Source organism: Microcaecilia unicolor, chromosome 4, assembly GCF_901765095.1.
Source record: "Microcaecilia unicolor chromosome 4, aMicUni1.1, whole genome shotgun sequence".
Lineage (NCBI taxonomy): Eukaryota > Metazoa > Chordata > Amphibia > Gymnophiona > Siphonopidae > Microcaecilia > Microcaecilia unicolor.
In genome coordinates, this window is record NC_044034.1 from 293,134,022 (window position 1) to 293,156,432 (window position 22,411).

Genomic DNA, 22,411 nt, shown 5'->3' on the forward strand with positions numbered 1-22,411 from the left:
GGCGGCGGGAGGGGGGGGTCGAGAGGGTCGTTGGCAGGGGGGGGTTCAAAGTTGTTGTTAGTGGTGGCGGCAGCGGCGGGGGGGGGGGGAGTCGGCAATGGCGGGGGGAGGGGTCGGCAGCACCGGGGGGGGGGGGGCTAAAATGTGCCCCCTCACCTCAGGCTCTGGACCCCCTCCTGCCGAAGTCTGGCTATGCCCCTGGTCGCCTGTGTTTGTTGAATTGGTTACTAGTCTACAGTCAAACAGAACAGTGATGAGTTTGATCACTTTGAAGCGGAGATGAAGCTGAAGCTGGTTGCAATTCTTGGTGAACAGACATATGTCTCTAACACAACAGACTGCTAGACATCCCAGGGAAAATTTTATATTGGGATGACTGTCCACTGGATTGATAGTCTTTAGAGAGGAAGTCTGCTTGTCTGACCTTAAGACTGAAGGGTTCCCACACATTTGACATTCTTGCATCAGTTCTTGAAGATGTTCAAACCGAGCTTGCATCAGACAAAAAATTGTTAGAACAACAACAGACAATGATTTCAATTTTTTGAAAACCATCTTTGTAATTGGACAACAAAGATGAATGTGAAGATGCAAGTGGTGAATTAGACGGCACTACTTCTAATGCAGATAATGAAAACGATGATGATAAAGCTTCCTTTGCTATAAGGAAGTCAAGTGTTTCAAACAGAGATTCCCTTGATCATAACCTGCAGACACTGTGAAAAGACATCAGTAATATTGTGGCCTGGCCTGAATTGAAGGAACTTTTTAATCAGACTGAATAGTCCACGTCATGGAGAAGGACCATGAGGGACTGGCAAAAGTACATTTGAGAATGGAGTGGATATAGCACTGTTCACGGAAGAGAGTGTATATGAACAACTTGGAAAGCTAAAGGTGGACAAAGCCATGGGACCGGACGGGATCCACCGCAGAATATTGAGGGAGCTCAGAGAGGTTCTGGCGGGTCCGCTTAAAGATTTGTTTAATAAATCCTTGGAGACGGGAGAGGTTCCGAGGGATTGGAGAACGGCGGATGTGGTCCCTCTTCACAAAAGTGGTGATAGGAAAGAAGCTGGAAACTACAGGCCAGTAAGCCTCACTTCGGTTATTGGAAAAGTAATGGAAGCGATGCTGAAGGAAAGGATAGTGAATTTCCTGGAAGCCAATAAGTTGCAAGATCCGAGACAACATGGTTTTACCAGAGGTAAATCGTGCCAAACGAATCTCATTGAATTCTTTGATTGGGTAACTGGAGAATTGAATCAGCGACATGCTATAGACGTAATCTACTTAGATTTTAGCAAAGCTTTTGACACGGTTCCCCACAGGAGGCTTTTAAATAAACTCGATGGGCTGAAGATAGGTCCCGAAGTGGTGAACTGGATTAGGAACTGGTTGACGGACAGACGACAGAGGGTGGTGGTAAATGGAGTTCGCTCGGAGGAGAGAAAGGCGAGTAGTGGAGTGCCTCAGGGATCGGTGCTGGGGCCGATTCTGTTCAATATATTTGTGAGTGACATTGCCGAAGGGTTAGAAGGTAAAGTTTGCCTATTTGCGGAGGAGAGACTTGCTGACCTGAACATGTATACCCTGGAGGAAAGGAGGAACAGGGGTGATATGATACAGACGTTCAAATATTTGAAAGGTATTAATCCGCAAACAAATCTTTTCCAGAGATGGGAAGGCGGTAGAACAAGAGGACATGAAATGAGATTGAAGGGGGGCAGACTCAAAAAAGATGTCAGGAAGTATTTTTTCACAGAGAGAGTGGTGGATGCTTGGAATGCCCTCCCGCGGGAGGTGGTGGAGATGAAAACGGTAATGGAATTCAAACATGCGTGGGATATACATAAAGGAATCCTGTGCAAAAGGAATGGATCCTCAGGAGCTTAGCCGAAATTGGGTGGCGGAGCCAGTGGGGGGAAGAGGGGTTGGTGGTTGGGAGGCGAGGATAGTGGTGGGCAGACTTATACGGTCTGTGCCAGAGCCAGTGGTGGGAGGCGAGACTGGTGGTTGGGAGGAGGGGATAGTGCTGGGCAGACTTATACGGTCTGTGCCCTGAAAAAGACAGGTACAAATCAAGGTAAGGTATACACATAAGAGTTTATCTTGTTGGGCAGACTGGATGGACCATGCAGGTCTTTTTCTGCCGTCATCTACTATGTTACTATGTTACTAAGTCCGGCTAGTGCAGTTGTTGAACACCTTTTTAGCTGTGCTGGATTAATGACTCACACACACAGTCACATGAGTGACAGTTATTTTCAAAATTTTGTTTTACTAAAATCAAAGTGGATTAAATTGTATGTTGGGATAAAAACATTAACAATAGTTGCATTCACTGTAGTTGCAGTACTTTTACTTTTTACTTAAAAAATATTATATTAGGCAGTAACTTTTTTTACTTTCACTTAAGTACATTTTTAATGTGTTCTTTGCTGTACTTTTACTTAAGTATTAAAATATACATTTATTTAATTTTACTTAAGTAATTTGGCCTAGTACTTTGAGCAACATTGGTTTTGTGACCCCCATTTGGGGTCCCAACTCAGAGTTTGGGAAGCTCTATTCTAGTCATTAACCTGAGACTGAGGTAGTAAGGATGTATCCAAGGATGGGCCTGAGTCAGCTTGGGCCCCTCTACCTTTGCTTCAGGCCCACCCAGCAGCCAGGCACACTATTCCTGAAGCTGGTGGGAATCCTCAAGCCCTGCCCCAAGTCAGCCATGTGGTGTTCCCACCAGAACTGAACATGCTCGTGGTGCCAGCATCAGCAGGTCAAAGTGCTGCCACTGACTGCCACACTGTTTCATTGCACTGCATAACTGATTCAGAGCAGACTCTGGATTTCTTCAGCTAAGATATTTTTAATTTTAATTTTGGTGGCAGGAGTGAGGAGGCAGGAGAAAAGAGGAAAGGGGTGGCAGATGAAATGGGGTGCCTAGAGCCTACCCAAATAATCATCTCCCCCTCCCCCAAATTCACTTTTGGATACACCACTCTGAAGCAGTGCTTAGCAAAGGGAGTCCCTGATCCCAGCCATGAGCACAGGAAATCCCTAACTAGCAGCTAATCAAATTTCAGTTACAGTTTTGTATTTGGCACCAAAACCAGACTGAAACCTGAAACTAACTGCCCCCCCCCCCATCCCACTCATAGGCCCTCCCTGGGCCTACCTTAGAAAGACCTGGTGATCCAGTGGAGTCTTCGGAGCAGGAATGAACCCCACTTGTTCCTGCCTCGTGCCACTGCTCCATTTGCAATGGCTTCCAAGACTTCCTGCAGCAGCTTTGTGAGACTGCCACTGGAGGATTCAGCATTCATTTTGTGATTGCAGAAGTGAGTTTCCTGCCCATGCTGGTTCCAATCGCAAAATGGCTGCTGAGACCTCCTACAGCAATCTCGTGAAGCTGCCATGGGAATTCTCGGCAGCCATTGCAAATGAAGCAGCGGCATGGGACAGGAACGAATGGGGTTCGTTCCTGCCCCTGAAGACTGCACTAGTGGGGGAAGTGATCATGGAGGAGGTGTGGAGGAGGGAGTGGGGGGAGTTCTGTTTACAATTTTGGTTTCTGCTGTACCTGGGTGGCCAACCTCAGTTGCAGATTTGGTTTTGGCAGCAACCAAAGGTGCTAGGTTCGGTTGGGCTCTATCCCTAACCCCAGCTCATGCACAATAGTCTCTTATGAGACACAGTTGATATAAGGTGGTTACTTACTCCAGCAAAAACTTATCTCTTTCTTCTAACCATAGCATTGCCCAAAGACCTGGTCCCCTAGTATGAGTGATTGGCCAAGAGCAGCACTTTGAATACTATACTGTACCATTCTCCCTCCCCCAGCACATACCCCTTCAGGAAGCAGAATCCATGGGTACAGACCAGCAGGTTTCCATTGCAATCAACTTTCAACAGGTTTCCATACAAGGCATCAAACACCAGGCCCCTAAGGAACAGAATCAGGAAATAAAGTGAGGTTTAGAAATTTACCAGCAGTCATAGGTAGGAATAGGAAACACAAACAGACCCAGACCATGTGACACTTCTAAGTAAGCCAGTCTTGATCTTTTGGAATCCCACAGAATTTATTTATTTTTAGTGTTTCTATACTGCCTAGACCTAAGCAGCTTACAATTTTCTTTCTCAGGTATAGTTTCTGTTCATAATGGGCTCACAATTTAATATTATATTGTAGCTGGGGCAATGGAGGGCTAGGTGACTTGCCCATCTAGACCTAATAAACTTACAATTTTCTTTCTCAGGTATGGGTACTGTTCCTAATGGGCTCACAATCTAGTATTATATTGTAGCTGGAGCAATGGAGGGCCAGGGTCACATGGAGCTGCAGAGAGAATGGAATATGGTTCCCCAGGATCTCAACCCACTGCTGACCATTAGGCAGCAGTGGGAATCAAACCTGGTTCCCCAGGTCTACAACCTGCTGCATTAACCACTAAGCCATTCTTCTCTACATTCTGGGACTTGGAGTCTTACATTGTCATAGTTCTAGAGCCCATCCAAAGGTTTTACCTACATTCAAAGGACCTCCTGAACTCTCAGAAATTCTTGAGTTGTTTTCTGAAAATGTGATGAATTTGCTGGGGATCCCGAACACTATCTCTATTCTCAAGTGATGAAAGACCATCAAGTACTGGAGTCTTCAGCAAAATACAGCATAAAGATGCTGAGAATACTGAAGCCTTGGAGGTTATTTATTGATTAGGATTTATTTTCTGTCATGCTTTTACACTAACCTTGATCATAGGCTAGCATGGACAAGTGGGGGGGGGGGGGGGGGGGACCCTCATATGGCTCTAGGTTAACTACAACATTTTTTAGTCATCTCATTTGATGCAACTTCCAGCCCCAGAGTGGTTTCGCTTGTCATACCGAGGATCAGAAAAACATATATTCTGCTCTCACAATAAGATCCTCAGAAGGGCTTGACAAAAGTGTTCCAGTGATTATAAACTTGTCTGGTGAACCTGTCCCAAACACCAGCTCAGGAAGGAAAGTCTGGGCTTTGCAACATGTATGCAGGTACTTGTAATCTTTTTTGTGAATTCACTTGCCAAGCATGCAATTTATTCGTTCTGGTGAATTGCTCCCTACAGAATATTAATACTGATTACAAAGCATGACCAAATGTATATAGCACTGTATATGATAGATCACATAGATAAGAGATCCTTCTCTCATAATGCCCCAGGAGAGTGGAGGCAGACCCAGATCTTGGTGCTTCAGGTCTTAGGGGCTTGTAAGGTAACAATTACAGTATGCTGCCCTATAATCCTTCCTGTTTCTGAGAGGGAGAGGCAGAATGTATGCCATAAGGATTAATAACAAATAACCCTCTAGTAGGGAAGGTAAAGGCAAAATCACATCAAAAATCTAAACTTTATCTATAGCTGAAATGCACATAGCAACAAAGAGACCAACAAATACATTTTGAAATAAATGAAGCTTCAAGTCTCCAGGGCCGTCACAACTTAGACTGTCACCCCTTCAAGAATATACAACTATCATAGGCTTCAAATGGAGGGAAAACCCAGACAGTGAGAAAAAAAAACCAAGAAGGAAAAACTTACTGTCTCAAAAAAAAAAAAACTCTTCCAAATACTATGGTCCAACAATGTGCACTGTACATTACAACTCAACTACTCAAAAAAGTTCCAAAAAAATATCACAAAAATATTCCCACCCCCATGTGAAAAAACAAACACCCCAGGGCAAACAACAGCACTCAGCCTGAAATGAACTTCCAATGCACCTCACATTCACTTTTAACTCGCAATGTGCTGAATCAATAGTTCTAGGGTTTCTTCACTTCATTGTGGTGGGGAAAAATACAGTTTCTAAATCCTTGACAAAAGCCTCTCATTTTGCATCTCACTGCTTCAGGAGAAGGAGTTTTTACAAACATCAACCACAAGAAGATATGGCTACCACTTTCAAACAGATGCCAATATTAGATACCCAATCAGCAAACATGACAAGCTTTCAATGAAAACCAATCAAAAAACCACTTGCCATTCAATAGCTTTATTCAGCCCTCAAGACTGACAGTCCACAGCCAATAAATCCAGCATTGTTCTCGCTGATATGACCAGCATTTAATAGCACCCCCACGGAGGGTGGCTTGAACTTTGTCAATGATCTTGCACCACAGCTCTTCAAAAGTATGATTCTTTTGTACACAATATTGTACCAACTGTGCCTCCAATTTCTTATTTTTTATACAAATTTTATGTTCTACCATTCGATGTGGAACATAAAAGTCTGTCCCACATATATTAATTCACAAGGCCAGTGAATAATGTACACCACATATTGAGAAGCACAGTTAGTAGAGCGTGTAATCTGGATCGTAATTCCACTGTGACTGTCAAAGAACTGAGCACCTTCAATCATCATGGAGCAAAATCAGCAATTTGAACATTTATAATGACCAATTCCTGGATTGACTGTTGTCCAAATATCAGATTTGCAAAGATGATCTGCTAAATTTGCATTCTGTGAAAAGGATACCATGCATTTAGCAGTAGCTAAAGCTTCATGTATAGTTAAAACCTTCCAATGTCTCTTATGCATTGAACAATCCGAGGAGATAACATAGTATATTTCAAAATAGAGGCAATAATATTTTCTGATTATCTAGTCTTAAGTAAAAACAACAACTTCTGATTATTATAAAAAGGTTTCTTATAAGCGGACTTGACAAATTAATGAGGATACCCTCTCTCCAACAGTTTATTCTGTAAATTAGAAGCTTTTCTTTTAAACTGTTCAGTCGTATCACAAATCCTACAATACCGTAAGAACTGAGAGAAAGGAAGACTTGTTTTAGTGTAGATCAGATGCATTCTGTCAGATCTTAACAATGTGTTTTCTATCTGTAGACTTATTATAAACTGACATTTGTAGCTCAGATGAATCCACAGTTATCTGTACATCCAAATACATCAATTCAACAAGATGAGACTTCATTTAAAATTTAATAGTTGGATGACAATGATTCAATTCATCCTTAAACAGATCCAATTCTTCCCTACAACCTGTCCAAATTACAAAAATATCATCAATGAACCAAAGCCAACATTTCACAAAACAGAACCTTGGTAAAGTATAGACCCAATGTTTTTCAAAATGGGCCATAAACAGGTTCACATTAGAGGAAGCAAAAGATGCTCCCATAGCTATCCCCTTTAACTGCATATAAATCTGGTCTTCAAACACAAAACGATTACTAAATAAAGTAATTTCCAACAAAGATCTTAAAAATTCAGCCGAAACTTCATGAGGGCGAGGGTGACTATCAAGAGCTGCACAAGTCACTTCCAAAGCTTCCAGTTGTGGAATGGATATATATATAAACTTTGCACATCTCAAGTGACCAGAAGCCAATCTGCAGAGAAGCTACCCACAAGAAAGACATTGTAGAAAATGGGTAGTATCTTTCAAATAAGATGGAATCTTCTCCACTTGGGGATGCAGGAAACAAATCTAGATATTTACTAGTACGTTCAAGCAGCAAATCCTTAGAAGACACAATCGGGCGACCTGGGGGGTCCTGCAGGTGTTTATAGATCTTGGGGAGTATATAGAAAATTGGCAGCTTAGCAGTAGTATGGTTCAAATAATGGAATTCTCTTTTAGATAGAAAACCATTCTCAACTCCCACTTTACTAATGCATTGATGTCACTTAACAAGCAAATAGAGGGATCTTCATGTAAATCTTTATAGTTAACTTCATCATTCAATTGTCAATGAACCTCACGGATATAATCACGGTGATCCAATACGACCACCGCTCCACCCTTGTCAGCCTATCGGATCAAAATAGAGGGCTCAGAACTCAATTTATCCAAAGCACCCTGTTCTTCTTTGGATAGATTCCATTTGATAGAAGAAAATTGTTGTTCCAGATGAGAAACAGGACCGGGGGAAAACCATGAAGTACATGGCCACACACCCAACAAATGAGAGGCTCTTGTCGAGGATTTAGAAACTGTATTTGTCCCCACCATGATGAAGAAACCCTGGAGCTATTGATTCAGCACATCGCACATTAAAAGTGAATGTGTTCATCGCAGGCTAAGTGCTGTTTTTAGCCCCAGTGCATTTTGTTTTTTTCACATGGGGGTGAGAATATTTTTGTGACTTTTTGGGGGGAACTTTTTTGAGTAGTTGAGTTGTAATATATAGTTTACATTGTTAGGCTATAGTATTTGGTAGGGTGTTTTTTTTTTTTTTTTTTTTTTTGAGACAGTGAGTTTTTCCTTCTTGGTTTTTTCTCACTGTCTGAGTCTCCCCATTTAAAGCATATGAAAGTTGTATACTCCTGAAGGGGTAACAGTCCAAGTTGTGATGACTCTGGAGTCTTGAGGCTCCTTTTATTTCAAAATTTATATGTTGGTCTCTTTGCCAGTAAAGGTTACCAGCTGGCTCCATGCCATAAGAAGTCTGGATTTTACCCTATTGCAGAAGAAAGTGGAGGTGGTCCTGGGAAGAAGGAAATACCAAGGGTTCACAAACAAGCTTTTTATTGAAGAGACTTTCAGCAGTAGCCCTTATCAGGACTCATCACAGTCTTCAATAGCAACTCAAATGAACACAAGTCCATGCAAAATCTCCTTCTAAAATATGTGATCCTCTGTCTGACTATTACGGACGTGTTCAGTTGAGTTGCTCTCATTTGGATCTTCTGGTGACTTTGTGGAGATTCTCTCCTTTTTCCTTGCCTTTTACCCTATTGCAAACATGGATTCATTTAAAGAAAAGTAGAATTACTTAATTCATGCATATAATACAGTAAATCAAGAAACTGATTTATTCATTCCTTATGTTACGGAACCAGTTGATAACCCTAAAACCAATATCAGAAATCCCATCAGAGAGAGTTTTAGGAGAGAAAAGATAGATCTTTTAGTGCTCTGGTAAATGCATTGACATCACTGCCATTTGCAAGCAGGCCCTCTCTGCTGTCCAGAGAGGCCTGGGCTACTTCCAGTTTTTGAGGCCTTAGAAATGATGGCATATAAAAACAAGTTACAAAACATACCAAATGACAAAAAATTACACATTGTCTAAATTTGAAGGTTCCTTTGAGCTTGTGGTCTAATAAGGGACTTTCTGTTAAAGGAGGCATGGGACCCTTTGAGATGCTGTATCTCTGAGGATGTTACTAATACACACTGTCAAGAATACATCAGTCATATTGGATCAAACCAAAAAGCATATGAAGAGCTGCTTATTTCTTGTCACGTCCTTCTAGTTTCCAGCAAAGCTGCATCCATGCCACATGTTATCTAGGTATATCTGAGGGAATCTTCTCACCTGGTGGGAAATGTTGGGTCATATTTGTATTGCAGGATCTCATGGGGGTATCCAATGGAAACCAACCGGTCTAGAAGCAGCTCAAAAATCAGTTCATCATAGTCTGGTGACTTATACACTGCAAAGGAAGGAGCAGATAGGACAGGTTAGCTAGTAAGGAAAGGGATTCTGATAGGGAAAGGGGACAGTGGGTAACCATGCTAACAAAGAGGGCCCAACATGTGGTCATCATGTAAGGGAGAAGATTGGAGGTTACTAAACACAAAGCCTCATCTAATCAGATCTCTCTGCTGGGATTTCATTTATGAAAGGGGGGAAGGAAGAAGCAGAGCTGCTAAGTTACCCAATTCCAGGACAGAGACTTTGGTCAATCCTGATTTTAAACTTACATTCCAAAACAGTGTGGGACGTGCAGTGGCGTAGCAGGGGGGCTGCCACCCGGGGCGGGGCGGTTCGCCGTTGCACCCCCCCCCCCCCGGGTGCAGCACGATGACACCCCTCCCCCCCGACCAGCTCCTGCACCCTACCTTTAAAAAGAATATCGGGAGGCGAGGCGCAGCGCCTCAAGCCTGCCCTGCACGTAAAAGAAATGTGGACCGTCGGGCCTTCTCTCGCTCTGTCTGTCCCGCCCTTGCGGAAATAGGAAGTTGCGTCAGCAGAGGGCGGGACAGATAGAGCGAGGGAAGACCCGACGGTCCACATTTCTTTTATGTGCAGGGCAGGCGCGAGGCGCTGAGCCTCCCGATATTCTTTTTAAAGGTAGGGTGCGGGAGCTGGTTGGGGGGGGGGTGTCGATTCGCTGAGGGGGGGGAGCTGGCAGGGAGCACCCCCCCTGAGCTGACACCCGGGGCGGACCGCCCCTCCCACCCCCCCTTGCTACACCACTGGGGTCGTGTAGTCCCTGATTCTGCCTGTTGAAACTGGTACAGCAGGTCCCATTGTGCATCAGGATGAGGTTGTCAGAAATCTAGGATTGACCTAAAATCTCCCTTCCAGAACTGGATAACTTGCCAGCTGTGAGGAAGAAAAATCCTGAACTTTACAGGCAATGTGCTACCAATGGTTTGCTCCGTCAACTTACCTAACCCAAGCACTTGCCAAATCATTAGGCATGTTAAGGTCCTTAGCAATGTGTTGACAGTGTATAATACTTAAATGATATACTTATGAGGAACATGACTTTGTTTTTCAGACAAAATTATGAGCTTTCATCATTCTTAGTTGCTCATGTCTATGTTTTAAAATAAACTGCAAATGAGATGCTGCCAGTGCCCTGTCAAACATTCACTGACAATGAGGTATCACCCATGGCAGCATGGCATGCAGTGGCTCCACTGTATGCATATTCATTGTGGATATCCTGAAAATCTGACTGGCTTGGTGTGTCCTGAGGACTGAGTTGAGAACCCGTGGTCTATGCCTCACTAGTATCCAGCTCAGCAGGCAGCAAACTGTTCTTTCTATTCTTTGGCTTTGTTAGAGTTGCTGCTTTCCCCAGTCATCCTGATCTGAGCTTGGCTTTACACCACTGCAAGCAAGGATCTGGCCCTCTGATTTCTATATGAGAAATAGCACTCCATTTCCCCAGATCTTCAAGTTACTCAGTTCCAGGAAGGAGACTTTAGGCCAGACCTCTAGTCCTGACAACTGTAGCCTATGGAACCTCCAACATTTATTTCAATGGGTAGAATCAGGGACTACAAACAGCACACTGGTTTGGGATGGATGTTCAAAATCAGAACTAGCCAAAAAGTCTCCTTCCTGGAACTGGGCTATTTGGCAACTCTGTTTCCCTGCATGTAATGGACTCCCTGATTCAGAATACCTAGTATGCCTAATCTTGCTGTGAAGGGACCACACACTACATCACACCCCTCAACTCACTCCATGCCACCAGAAATATTCTGACTCCATCCTGGATTTCCAGCTTCTAACATCAAGCATTCTGGGACATGTAGTCATGAAAGTTGTAGACACGTGAACACTATAATGTACCCCTGGTGACTGAGCCACACCCTATGTTAGGAGGGGAAAGGAATATCCCTTGGAAAAGGGACTGTACACCGTAGGGACAGAGAGAACCAGTCTTGATTGTGCCTCATTGCATTTATGGATTTGTGGTCATTGCAAAAGGCAAGCAATTAAATCTAAACTCCAAATCCAGATGGATTTTCATAGAGAAACAGAAATTACAAGTTCATAGATGCAATAGGGTGAAACTGGGCATGGATCAGATTTCATGTTTATTTAATTTGATTAGCTGCTCAAGGACCACCATCAAAACGGAGTACATGGGATAATAAAAACTAAAATCAAACTGTCTGTTATGAAATGGGGTCGTGTGGTCAGTCTTTCTGAGGTACCAATGACTATACATTACAGTGGTGGAGTTAGTTATGCAGCCTTCTGTTAAGAATTGGACTGAGACCCATTAACTCTTTGACCATGGACACTCGCTAAGACTGGCATTCTTAACCTATTTGTGACATGGATCCCTTTGAGAGTCTGATTAAACCTAAAGAACCATTTTCAGAAAAATGTATTTAAAGCATGTCCATTTCCATTTATTTGTATTTATACCCCCACATTATCTGAACTTGCATTCAGGTCAATGTGGCTTACAGTGTAACAGTAAAAGGTACATGGAACGTATTATATTAGAATATCACAATGTTAAACTACAGTATATAACTCAATAGAGATAATATTTTGCTGGGGTAAACATTTGATGTAATGTCATTACTAAGAAAATATATGTAGCCTGGGTCTCGCCCCTAGGCTAAGCTCAGTTCCTGACCCGGGCCCACAGGGACAATTCCACCACCTCTCACACTCGGCCACATCACTTTTCTCTTAATTCAGTCCACACTCATGTCAAGCTGGGAATGGGTTAAAGTTATGGAATTGTGATACGGGGGTTTGGGAGTCACTCACGCTCTTCAGCTCAGCCTTCTCCTTCTGGGTCCCCAGTTCTCAATAAGTACACTTCAGGCAATAGTCTATGCAAGAACCCAAACCTTTATTCTCCAATTCTACAACTGCAGCAAAATCACAGTTTCTAATAATCCAACTCCAGGTAAAACAAAACTTCATTCCAATTCGTCTATTGTTCCTCTGGGGGGAACTCCCGTACCACTTAGTCTCCTCAGGTTTATTTACAAGAGTAGATTTCAAATAGAGAGTATAGACATATATACAGTTCTCCTGTTCATGCCTATCCTGTGGGCAGTGTTATTCCCCCTGGCTGTTTCTCCTCTTCTCAGCATAGGCCAGTGGCGTTCTGACCTGGCTGACAGCCGGGGCAGATCGCCGACGCGCCCCCCCCGGGAGCAGCGTGACCCCCCCCCCCCGGTGAAATGACACCCCCCCCCGGGTGCATGCCGCTGGGGGGGTGCCGCGGTGTGCGCCTGTCGCCTCCGAGTTCGCATGTGTTCACTGCTCCCTCTGCCCCGGAATAGGAAGTAACCAGTTCCGGGGCAGAGGGAGCAGTGAACACATGCGAACTCGGAGACAGGGCGACAGGCGCGCGCCACGGCACCCCCCCAGCGGCGTGCACCCGGGGCGGACCGCCCCCACTGCCCCCCCCTTGGTACGCCACTGACATAGGCTCAATTTTCGGCGGGCTCAGACCCTTCTCTGGTCTGACCCTTTCTCTGGCTCCAGTCCTTTTCTTCTCTCGGGCTGGGCCTCTCCCCTGCTCACCCATAGCTCACACACTTGAATAGTTGCCGCTTCAGGAGCCACAACCCCCTTCTACAGCCAGACATCATGCTCCTCACTTATGATTTTAGGATTCCCTTTTACTCCTCTTGGTCTCTTGGCAGTGAACTTTCAAGCAACCAAAGAACTCCCCCCCCCCCCCCCCCCCCCGGGCATAATTCCAACTTTTATCTCCCTGGTAACTCCTCCCTACTTGTTACTCTCTCCCAGAGTAACTCTTTTCCCCAGCATTCTATTTCAAAACCCCACCTGGGGACCCCTCAATCACTCCTCCCAGTGACTGAGGCCCATTTGACCTTTTCTTTCAGTAATCCCCTTATAATGAGTAATTACATATAGGTCCTGACAAGGTAGGTTATCACAATCTCACTAGCTCTTGTTAATTGAAAATGTCTATGAAGGAAATCATTAAGATTGCTCTGGCCATGTCATGTACTCTTTTTTGATCACTTATTTAGCATGTGATTGGCCTTTATCTAACACAAACATAGTAAAGAGTTGTGCCTTGAGGCCTTGCAAAAGTTCAGGTAATTGGTCGTCCATCATATGGCTGGTGGAAGATTATGTCACCCTCTATCACATTTAAGAGTCCTTCTATCATTGGTTCTTACTAGGGGGAAAAAAAACTGAACCAGTGTAAAAAACTCCAAACAATTTGGAGAAAAACTACTGGTTCTAAAACATCTCCACTAGATTCATATACAAAACAAGAAACCAAATAAATATGTCTCTGTGTCAGGTTTTCAGGATATCTACAATGAATATGTATGAAAGATATTTACATACAATGGAGGCAGTGTATGCAAATCGATCTCACGCATATTCATTGTGGATATCCTGAAAACCTGACTGGCAAGGGTGTACTCCAGGACTGACTTGGGAAACACTGGCCTATCCAGCCTCTCTCATTTGAAGGACCCCACTGGCTGGCATACCTGCATGACTTCCTTGTACAGGATGGGCTAATGTAGTCCCTCTGCCTTCCAATCATGCAAGAGAAGTGGGAGTCTTCAAGGATTGCCACCAGACTCCATCTCATAAGGAATAAAAGTTTCTTGTGATTTAGAGTCAGATGACAATCCTATTTCCATACATGAACTCAGAATCCTGTTTGTCTCAGGGAAATCAGCAGTACAGATGCCAAAGGAGTAAAACTAGTACTGGCCGAGACTGTCTTTGGAGACATGGAGAGCACGTATGAAATATTTGGCAGTCTACATGAACCTCTCCCCATCTTGACTACCATGCGAGTAGCACTCTGAAGCTCGGCTTCCACTTTGTACTACACTACCAGTTTACGTGGAGGGGCATAATTGAACGTCGCCGGCCAAATAGGTCGCCGGCGATCTATTGTGGCGGAGGCGCTACAGCTGGCCGGAAACGTATTATCGAAAAAGATGGCCGGCCATTTTTTTTTTTATAATACAGTTTAGGCCGGCCAAATGGCTTGGATTTCACCGGGTTTAAGATGGCTGGGTTTGCTTTTCAGGGATAATGGAAAAAAATACCGGTGATCTCAAACCCGGCGAAATCCAAGCCATTTGGTCATGGGAGGAGCCAGAATTTCTAGCACACTGGTCTCCCTGACATGCCAGGACACCAACTGGGCACCCTAGACATGTGGGTACAGTGGGTTTTGGAGGGCTCCCATTACCAGCACAAGTGTTACAGGTGGGGGGGGGGGTGGGTCTGGGTCCGCCTGCCTTAAGTGCACTGCGGTACCCACTAAAAGTGCTTCAGGGTCAGGACTTGTTGCTGCTGTATAAACTTGCCACACCAGTTGACACCTGAAGACTAATCTCTTTGAAAAAGTCCTTTATTTGAATAAGCACGTTTACTCACAGTTAACTGCAGATCAGAGGTTGTGCCCCACTGGCAAAGAGTCTTCCTGGTACTGAGATTAGCAGTAGGTCAGAGCTGGCAGAATGGTGTACAATGCCCTCTTTCAGCAACATTCAGGGTAATAACTAAGTTCTCTAACGTGGGTAACACATGAAAGGGATCTAAAACTGGCTTACAAATATGGCCACTACCTCATGGACTAACGGAAGTAAAACAGGGCACACCCTGACCCAGTTAGCAGGGGGAAAAGCACCATGGGAGTACAGACCAGTACCCTACACCCACCACAATGCATTGCTGATGTGACTCTGCAGTGCGCCTAACAGAAAAGGTGTCACACTCACCCGAGAGCCACATCACAACTAGGGGAAGGCTGTCGGAGGATAGAACACATTCTGCTGTCATGGAGGTGGGTACATCATTTGAGGCTGGCATACAGGCTGGCAAAAAAGGTTTGCAATTTTATTTTTTTAGTGTGGGAGGGGGTTGGTGATCACTGGGGGACTACGGGGAGGTCATCCCCCATTCCCTCCGGTGGTCATCTGGTCAGTTGAGGCACCTTTTTGAGGCTTGGTCGTGAAAATAAAAGGACCAAGTAAACCCGGCGAAATACTGCTTATCGCCGGGTTTTTTTTCCATTATCGGTGAAAGCCGGCCATCTGGTAGCCACGCCCATGCCTGCCCATGTCCCGCCTTCACTTAACCGGCGACACGCCCCTTTGAACTTTCGCCGGTGAGGCGACGGGAAAGCGGCGATGCTGTCAAAAACGCAGCTTTCGATTATACCAATTTTGCCGCTTTTCCGAGATCGCCGGCCATCTCCCGATTTATGTCAGGAAATGGCCGGCGATCACTTTCGATTATAAGGTGGATAGTGTATTATACTCAGCATTTTCCCCATAGACACAAAAGGAGAGAATGCCTTTAGTACATCATATGACATTTTAAATGCACTTTGGATCAAGTATATATATTATTTTGTTCATTTTATTGAATTTCTATAACAAACAAAATACAACTGAGGAGAACTATATAAAACATAAAATATACATACAACAGAATTATATCATTGTCATTGTCAGCAAGGAAGACATACTACAATCATAGGGTCTCTTTTACTAAGCAACGGTAAGCACTAACATGGCAGTACAGTGTCCTGCGGTAGTTCTGGGAACAGTGCACACCAATCCCATGCTAAAAAAAAAAAATATTTAGTGCAGGGGGCTTGTCTGGGGGGTGGAGAGTAGGTGTGCCCTGCATTAATTGGCATACCACTGTGTGCTGCCGATTAGCATAGATATAGCGCAAGAGCTCTTACCGCCTATTAAATAGGTGGCAGTAATGGCTCACTTGCTAATTGGGAAATTAGTGCGTGACCATAAAGGGGAAAATTGAAATTGCAGCCATTTTATTGCTGCATTAAAAGTGGCCTTGGAATGTAGGAAACCCACGTGTTAAAAACAGCGCAGGCCACTTTTTAGCATGGCTTATAACAGGGCCTCATAATAATCATAATACCCATTGATGAGAAAGTGTATTTAATCTGTGAAAGATAAGTTTCAAGAGGTTTCCAAATCTTGTAAATTTCATGGTATCTATTGTTTTTCTGGAGCCTTAGGTTCGTATTTATAGATAAGAGAAATTGAGGGGCATTTTTGCTATAACATCTAAGTCCAACTTTGGATGTTTTGATAAAAATGTCCAAAATTCAAGTGGGGAATATAGCAATTTTCAAAATAGAAAAATGTCTTTTTTTTTCCGAAAATGGCTATTTTGCTAGATGTTGTTGTGCCCTGTGCGTTTATCATTAAAAAAAAAAAAAGTCCATGTGAGAAACGCACAAAATCAAGCCATTGGGTTGTAGGAGTAGCCAGCATTCTTAGTAGACTAACCACACAGACATCCCAGGAGAGCAATGGGACATCCTAGGGGGCACTGCAGTGGACTTCAAATAAATGCTCCCAGGTATACATCTCACTGTTGCTCCTTTATCTTGTCTGCTGAGCCCCCCAAAACCCACCACCCCCAACTGTACACCACTACAATAGCCTTTATGGGTGAATGGGGCACCTATATGTGGGCACAGTGGGTTTCAGGTGAGTTTTGGAGGGCTCACAATTTCCACCATGTGTAACAGGGGGAGGTATGGGTGTGGGTACACCTGTCTGCAGTGCACTGCACTGCACCCACCACTAAGACTACTCCAGGGACCTTAATGCTGCTCTAATGGACCTGAGTACAACATCTGAGACTGGCATAGAGGCAGGTAAGTAATGTTTTTAATCACATTTTCAGGGATGGGAGGGGTTAGAGACCACTGAGGGAGTAAGAGGAGGTCATCCCTGATTCACTCCAGTGGTCATCTCGTCATTTAGGGCACTTTTTTGTGACTTATTAGTTAATAAAACAGGTCTAGACCAAAACATTGAAGTTTTTGCCTAGATGTTTTTAATTTCTTCCATTATGGCAATAAAACATCCAAGTATAAGGCATGCCCTAAGCCCGCCCTAATCATGTCTTGGAAATGCCCCCAACACGCCCCCTTGTAATTTGGACACCCTGGATGCTTTTGTTTTGTTTTGTTCCATTATGGCAGAAAAAAGTGTTAGGAACACCCAGATCCCGCCCTTAACACCCCCCTGACACTCCCCCTTGTGATTTGAATGCACTTTTGACAGACTTCATAGAAAAACGTCTAAAATTGGATTTGAAAATACCAATTTGGACATTTTTGTGAGAAAAACGTCTAAATGCAGATTTATGCCACTTTTTGGACTTTTTTCTCTTTTTAAAGATGAGCCCCATCAGCAGGGGCATAATCGAAAGAGAAGGGTGCCCATCTTTCAACACAAATTGGGAGATGGGTGTCCTTCTCTCAGGGTCGCCTAAATCGGCATAATTGAAAGCCGATTTTGGACATCCTCAACTGCTTTCCATTGCGGGGATGACCAAAGTTCACGGGGGCGTGTCAGCATAGTGTCAGCATAGTGAAGGTGGGACAGGGGCATGGTTAAGAGATGGGCGTCGTCAGCCGATAATGGAAAAAAGAAGGGCGTCCCTGATGAGCATTTGGCCGACTTTACTTGGTCCCTTTTTTTACGATCAAGCCTCGAAAAGGTGCCTGAATTGACCAGATGACCACCGGAGGGAATCAGGGATGACCTCCCCTTACTTCCCCAGTGGTCACCAACCCCCTCCCACCCAAAAAAAAATTAAAATACATTTTTTTGCCAGCCTCTATGCCAGCCTCAAATGTCATACCCAGCTCCATCACACCAGTCTGCAGGTCCCTGGAGCAGTTTTTAGTGGGTGCAGTGCACTTCAGGCAGGCAAACCCAGGCCCATCCTCCCCCCCACCTTTTACATTTGTGGTGGTAAATGTGAGCCCTTCAAAACCCACCACAAACCCACTGTACCCACATATAGGTGCCCCCCTTCATCCCTAAGGGCTATGGTAGTGGTGTACAGTTGTAGGGAGTGGGTTTTGGGGGGGTTGGGGGGCTCAGCACCGAAGGTAAGGGAGCTATGCACTTGGGAGCAATTTGGTGTCCTGGCATGTGAGGGGGACCAGTGCACTACGAATGCTGGCTCCTCCCATGACCAAATGCCTTGGATTTGGTCATTTTTGAGGTGGGCGTCCTCGGTTTCCATTATCGGCAAAAACCAAGGTCGCCCATCTCCAAGGTCAACCATCTCAACATTTAGGTCAACCATCTCTTAGGTCGACCTAAATGTTGAGATTTGGGCATTATCAAAACGAAAGATGGATGCCTATCTTGTTTCAATAATACGGGATGCCCCGCCCATTTGCGGGGACGTCCTCAGAGATGGTCATCCTTAGAGATGGTCATCCCCATTCGATTACGCTCCTTTATATCTTTTGCCAGAAATATTAATATATGAGCAGTCAAAGTTCATATGAACTAAGGTGCCATCATTTTGTTTACAATGCCAGCAAAGTTTGGTATTGGCAACGTTCACCTTCCATTTTATAACCAAAGTCCAGATTGCCCTATGGCTAGAAAATACAGAGACTGGGATAGGCTAACTGATTGTATAGGTCTGTTGACCTTATACCAAAAGTATTCCCAGTTTACAGTTTGATCAGTAATTTCCAGATCTTGTTCCCAGATTTTTGTAAGTCCAAGATGTGCATGAAAAGAGAAATTATTAAGAATTTTGTAGATGGACAAGACAAACTTACCTTCCACTAATAATTTTTTTTACTTAGATCATAAATAGATGAGGCATTATAATATTTTTGGTCTTATTTTGCATCCCTCTCCTAATTATTCCTAGCATTCTGTTTGCTTTTTTTGACTGCTGCCGCACACTGGACAGCAGATTTCAGTGTATTGTCTACAATGAAACCTAGGTCTTTTTCTTGAGTGCTGACTCCTAAAGTGGACCCTAGCATCAGATATCTATGATTTGGATTATTCTTTCCAATGTGCATCACTTTGCATTTGTCTACATTAAATTTCATCTGCCTTTTGGAAGCCCAGTCTTTCAGTTTCCTAAGGTCTTCCTGCAATATTTCACAATCCACGTGTATTTTGACAACTTTGAATAGTTTCGTGTCATCTGCAAACTTAATCACCTCACTCGTCATTCCGATTTCCAGATCATTTATAAATATGTTAAATTGCACTGGCCCCAGTACAGATCCCTGCAGCACTCCACTGTTCACCCTCCTCGATTGAGAAGAATGGCCATTTAACCCCACCCTCTGTTTTCTGTCTGATAATTCATAATCCACAGAAGGACATTGCCTCCTATCCCATAACTCCTTAATTTTATCAGGAGTTTCTCATGAGGTACCTTGTCAAAAGCGTTCTAAAAAACTAGGTACACCACATCAACCAACCTTTATCTACATGTTTATTCATGCCTTTAAAGAAATGAAGCAAATTGGTGAGGCAAGACCTCCCTTGGCTGAATCCATGTGGACTCTGTCCCATTAAACCATGTTTGCCTATGTGTTCTGTAATTTTATTCTTTATAATAGTTTCCACTATGTTGCCCGGCACTGAAGTCAGGCTTACTGGTCTGCAATTTCCCTGATCACCCCTGGAACTCTTTTTGGCTTATAGACTTTTCTTTTAGGAAATTTTCTAAACCTCTTTTAAACCCTGCTAAGCTAACTGCTGTTACCACATTCTCTGGCAACAAATTCCGGAGTTTAATTACATGTTGAGTGAAGAAATATTTTTTCTGATTTGTTTTAAATATACTACTTAATAGCTTCATTGTGTGCCCCCTAGTCCTAGTATTTTTGGAAAGAGTAAACAAGTAATTCACGTTCACCCATTCCATTCCACTCATCATTTTATAGAACTCTATCTTCCCTCAGCCGTCTCTTCTCCAAGCTGAAAAGCCCTAAGCGCTTTAGCCTTTCCTCATACGGAAGTTGTCCTATCCCCTTTATCATTTTGTCACCTTTCTCTGTACCTTTTCTAATTCCACTATATCTTTTTTTGAGATGCAGTGATGAGAATTGCACACAGTATATGAGCTGCAGTCACACCATGGAGCAATATAAAGGCATTATAACATTCTCATTTTTGCTTTTCATTCCTTTCCTAATACCTAACATTCTATTTGTTTTGTTAGCCAACGCTGCACACTGAGCAGTGGTATTATGGTATTACAAAATACTATCTGCAGAGTGGAGATTATTATTGATATGGAGATATGTCACTCAAACTGTTGAAGTTTAGCCTTGATCAAAGAAATTATTCTCAGGGCTATTGAATGTGTTATCAAAGTCAATGGTATATCACCACAATCAAGATTCCAGAAATTTCCAAATTTTTGGTATCGCTGCATCATCTGGCTAGAATTTCCTGGTTTTCATAAAGTTTGTGATTTTTCAAGGGGTTTCATGCAGGTAGAAGGTAGAGATTGTGAGTAAAGGTCAGAAATGACTTTTAAGATGAACTGTTAGTGTCTGAATTCACAAAGGGGTCCTTTTACTAAGGTGCACTGGAAAATGACTTGTGGCAGTGTAGGCACGGGTTTTGGGCACGCGCCGATCCATTTGTCAGCGCACCTGTAAAAAAGGCCTTTTTAAAATTTTTGCCAAAAATAGACATGCGGCAAAATCAAAATTGCCGCGCCTCCATTTTGGGTCTGTGACCTTACCGCCAGCCATTGACCTAGAGGTAAAATCTCACACGGTAACCAGGTGGTAATGATCTAAGCGCGTCAAATGCCACTTGGCGCATGTCCGATACGCATGTCTGAAAATAGAAATTATTTTTCGGCTGCTCGTAATGGATGTGCGCCAAAAATGAAATTACCACAAGAACCACAGGGTAACTGAAAAGTAAATCCATTTTGGTGTGCGTTGGGTGCGCATAGATGCTTACGTGGCTTAGTAAAAGGGCCCCAAAATGCTGAAAAAACAAAGTCCAATGATTCAGAGTGAAGTAACATCTAAATCTGCTAACGAGATTTTCTTTGGATCAAATCTTTATTTGAGGCAAGCAGTTTATAAGCAAAACATAATATAACATGATGTGTCACTCAAGTTTATACCCTAATACTTACTTGCAAGGGTGTAATCCATGTCAAAACCAAAACATCTTATCTTCTCCAGGGCCAAACTTCGGTTCACAAACACCCTGGAAGGAAAATGATGAGAAAAAGAATTTCAATCAGTGTTAAATGTTGTTTTTGCCCAGTCTGGTGTGTGGGATCTTAATTCTGGAATAGCATGGAATGCTGCAGGGCAAAACTGAGGTGCATTGGCAGAGCTCTGGTTTTTTGAATGGGGGGTGGGGTGTCAGTACTAGAATAACAAGGGGTGCTGCACGTCAAGTTGAGATGCAGTGGCAGAGCTCGGGTGGGTGGTGGGGGGGATTGAATTCTTGGAACTGGAAAGACAGGACTTAGTGTTTCTTCTCTAACGTTTTGTGGATACAGTATCTTGTATATTTGTCCTTTGTGCCCCTTTTCTCATATAGCCAGCGGCGTACCAAGGGCAGGGCGGTGGGGGCGGTCGGCCCCGGGTGCGCGCTGCTGGGGGGGTGCAGAGAGCAGCTGCGTGCCTGTCGGCTTCGCTGGTTCCCTGCTTTCTCTGCCCCGGAACAGGTTACTTCCTGTTCCAGGGCAGAGGGAGCAGGGAGCCAGCAGAGCTGAGAGCCACGCGGCTGCTCCCAGCAGCTAAAAATGCACCCGGGGGGGGGGGGGGGGGTTTGATGCGCCGGGGGGTGTCATTGCGCCAGGGGGGGTGTTGTGCTGCACCCGGGGGGGGGCGGTCCCATCGGCGATCCGCCCCGGGTGGCAGCCAACCTAGGATCGTCACTGCATATAGCACAGTACATTGAAGGGATTCAGAGGCCCTTTTTACTAAAGACACATAGGCGCCTATGTGCATACAATGTGTGTCAAATTAGAACTACTGCCCGACTACTGCGTGCCCCGGATGGTAATTCCATTTTCGACGTGTGTCCAAAACACAAGGTAGAAATTTCTACTGCGTGGCACTTACCCAGTGGTAATCGGTAG

General features: G+C 44.0%; 1 pseudogene; it reads right to left on the bottom strand.

Moving 5' to 3' along the window:
* The window catches only part of LOC115469255, a 104,123-nt pseudogene that overhangs the window by 64,006 nt on the left and 17,706 nt on the right, over positions 1 to 22,411 (bottom strand).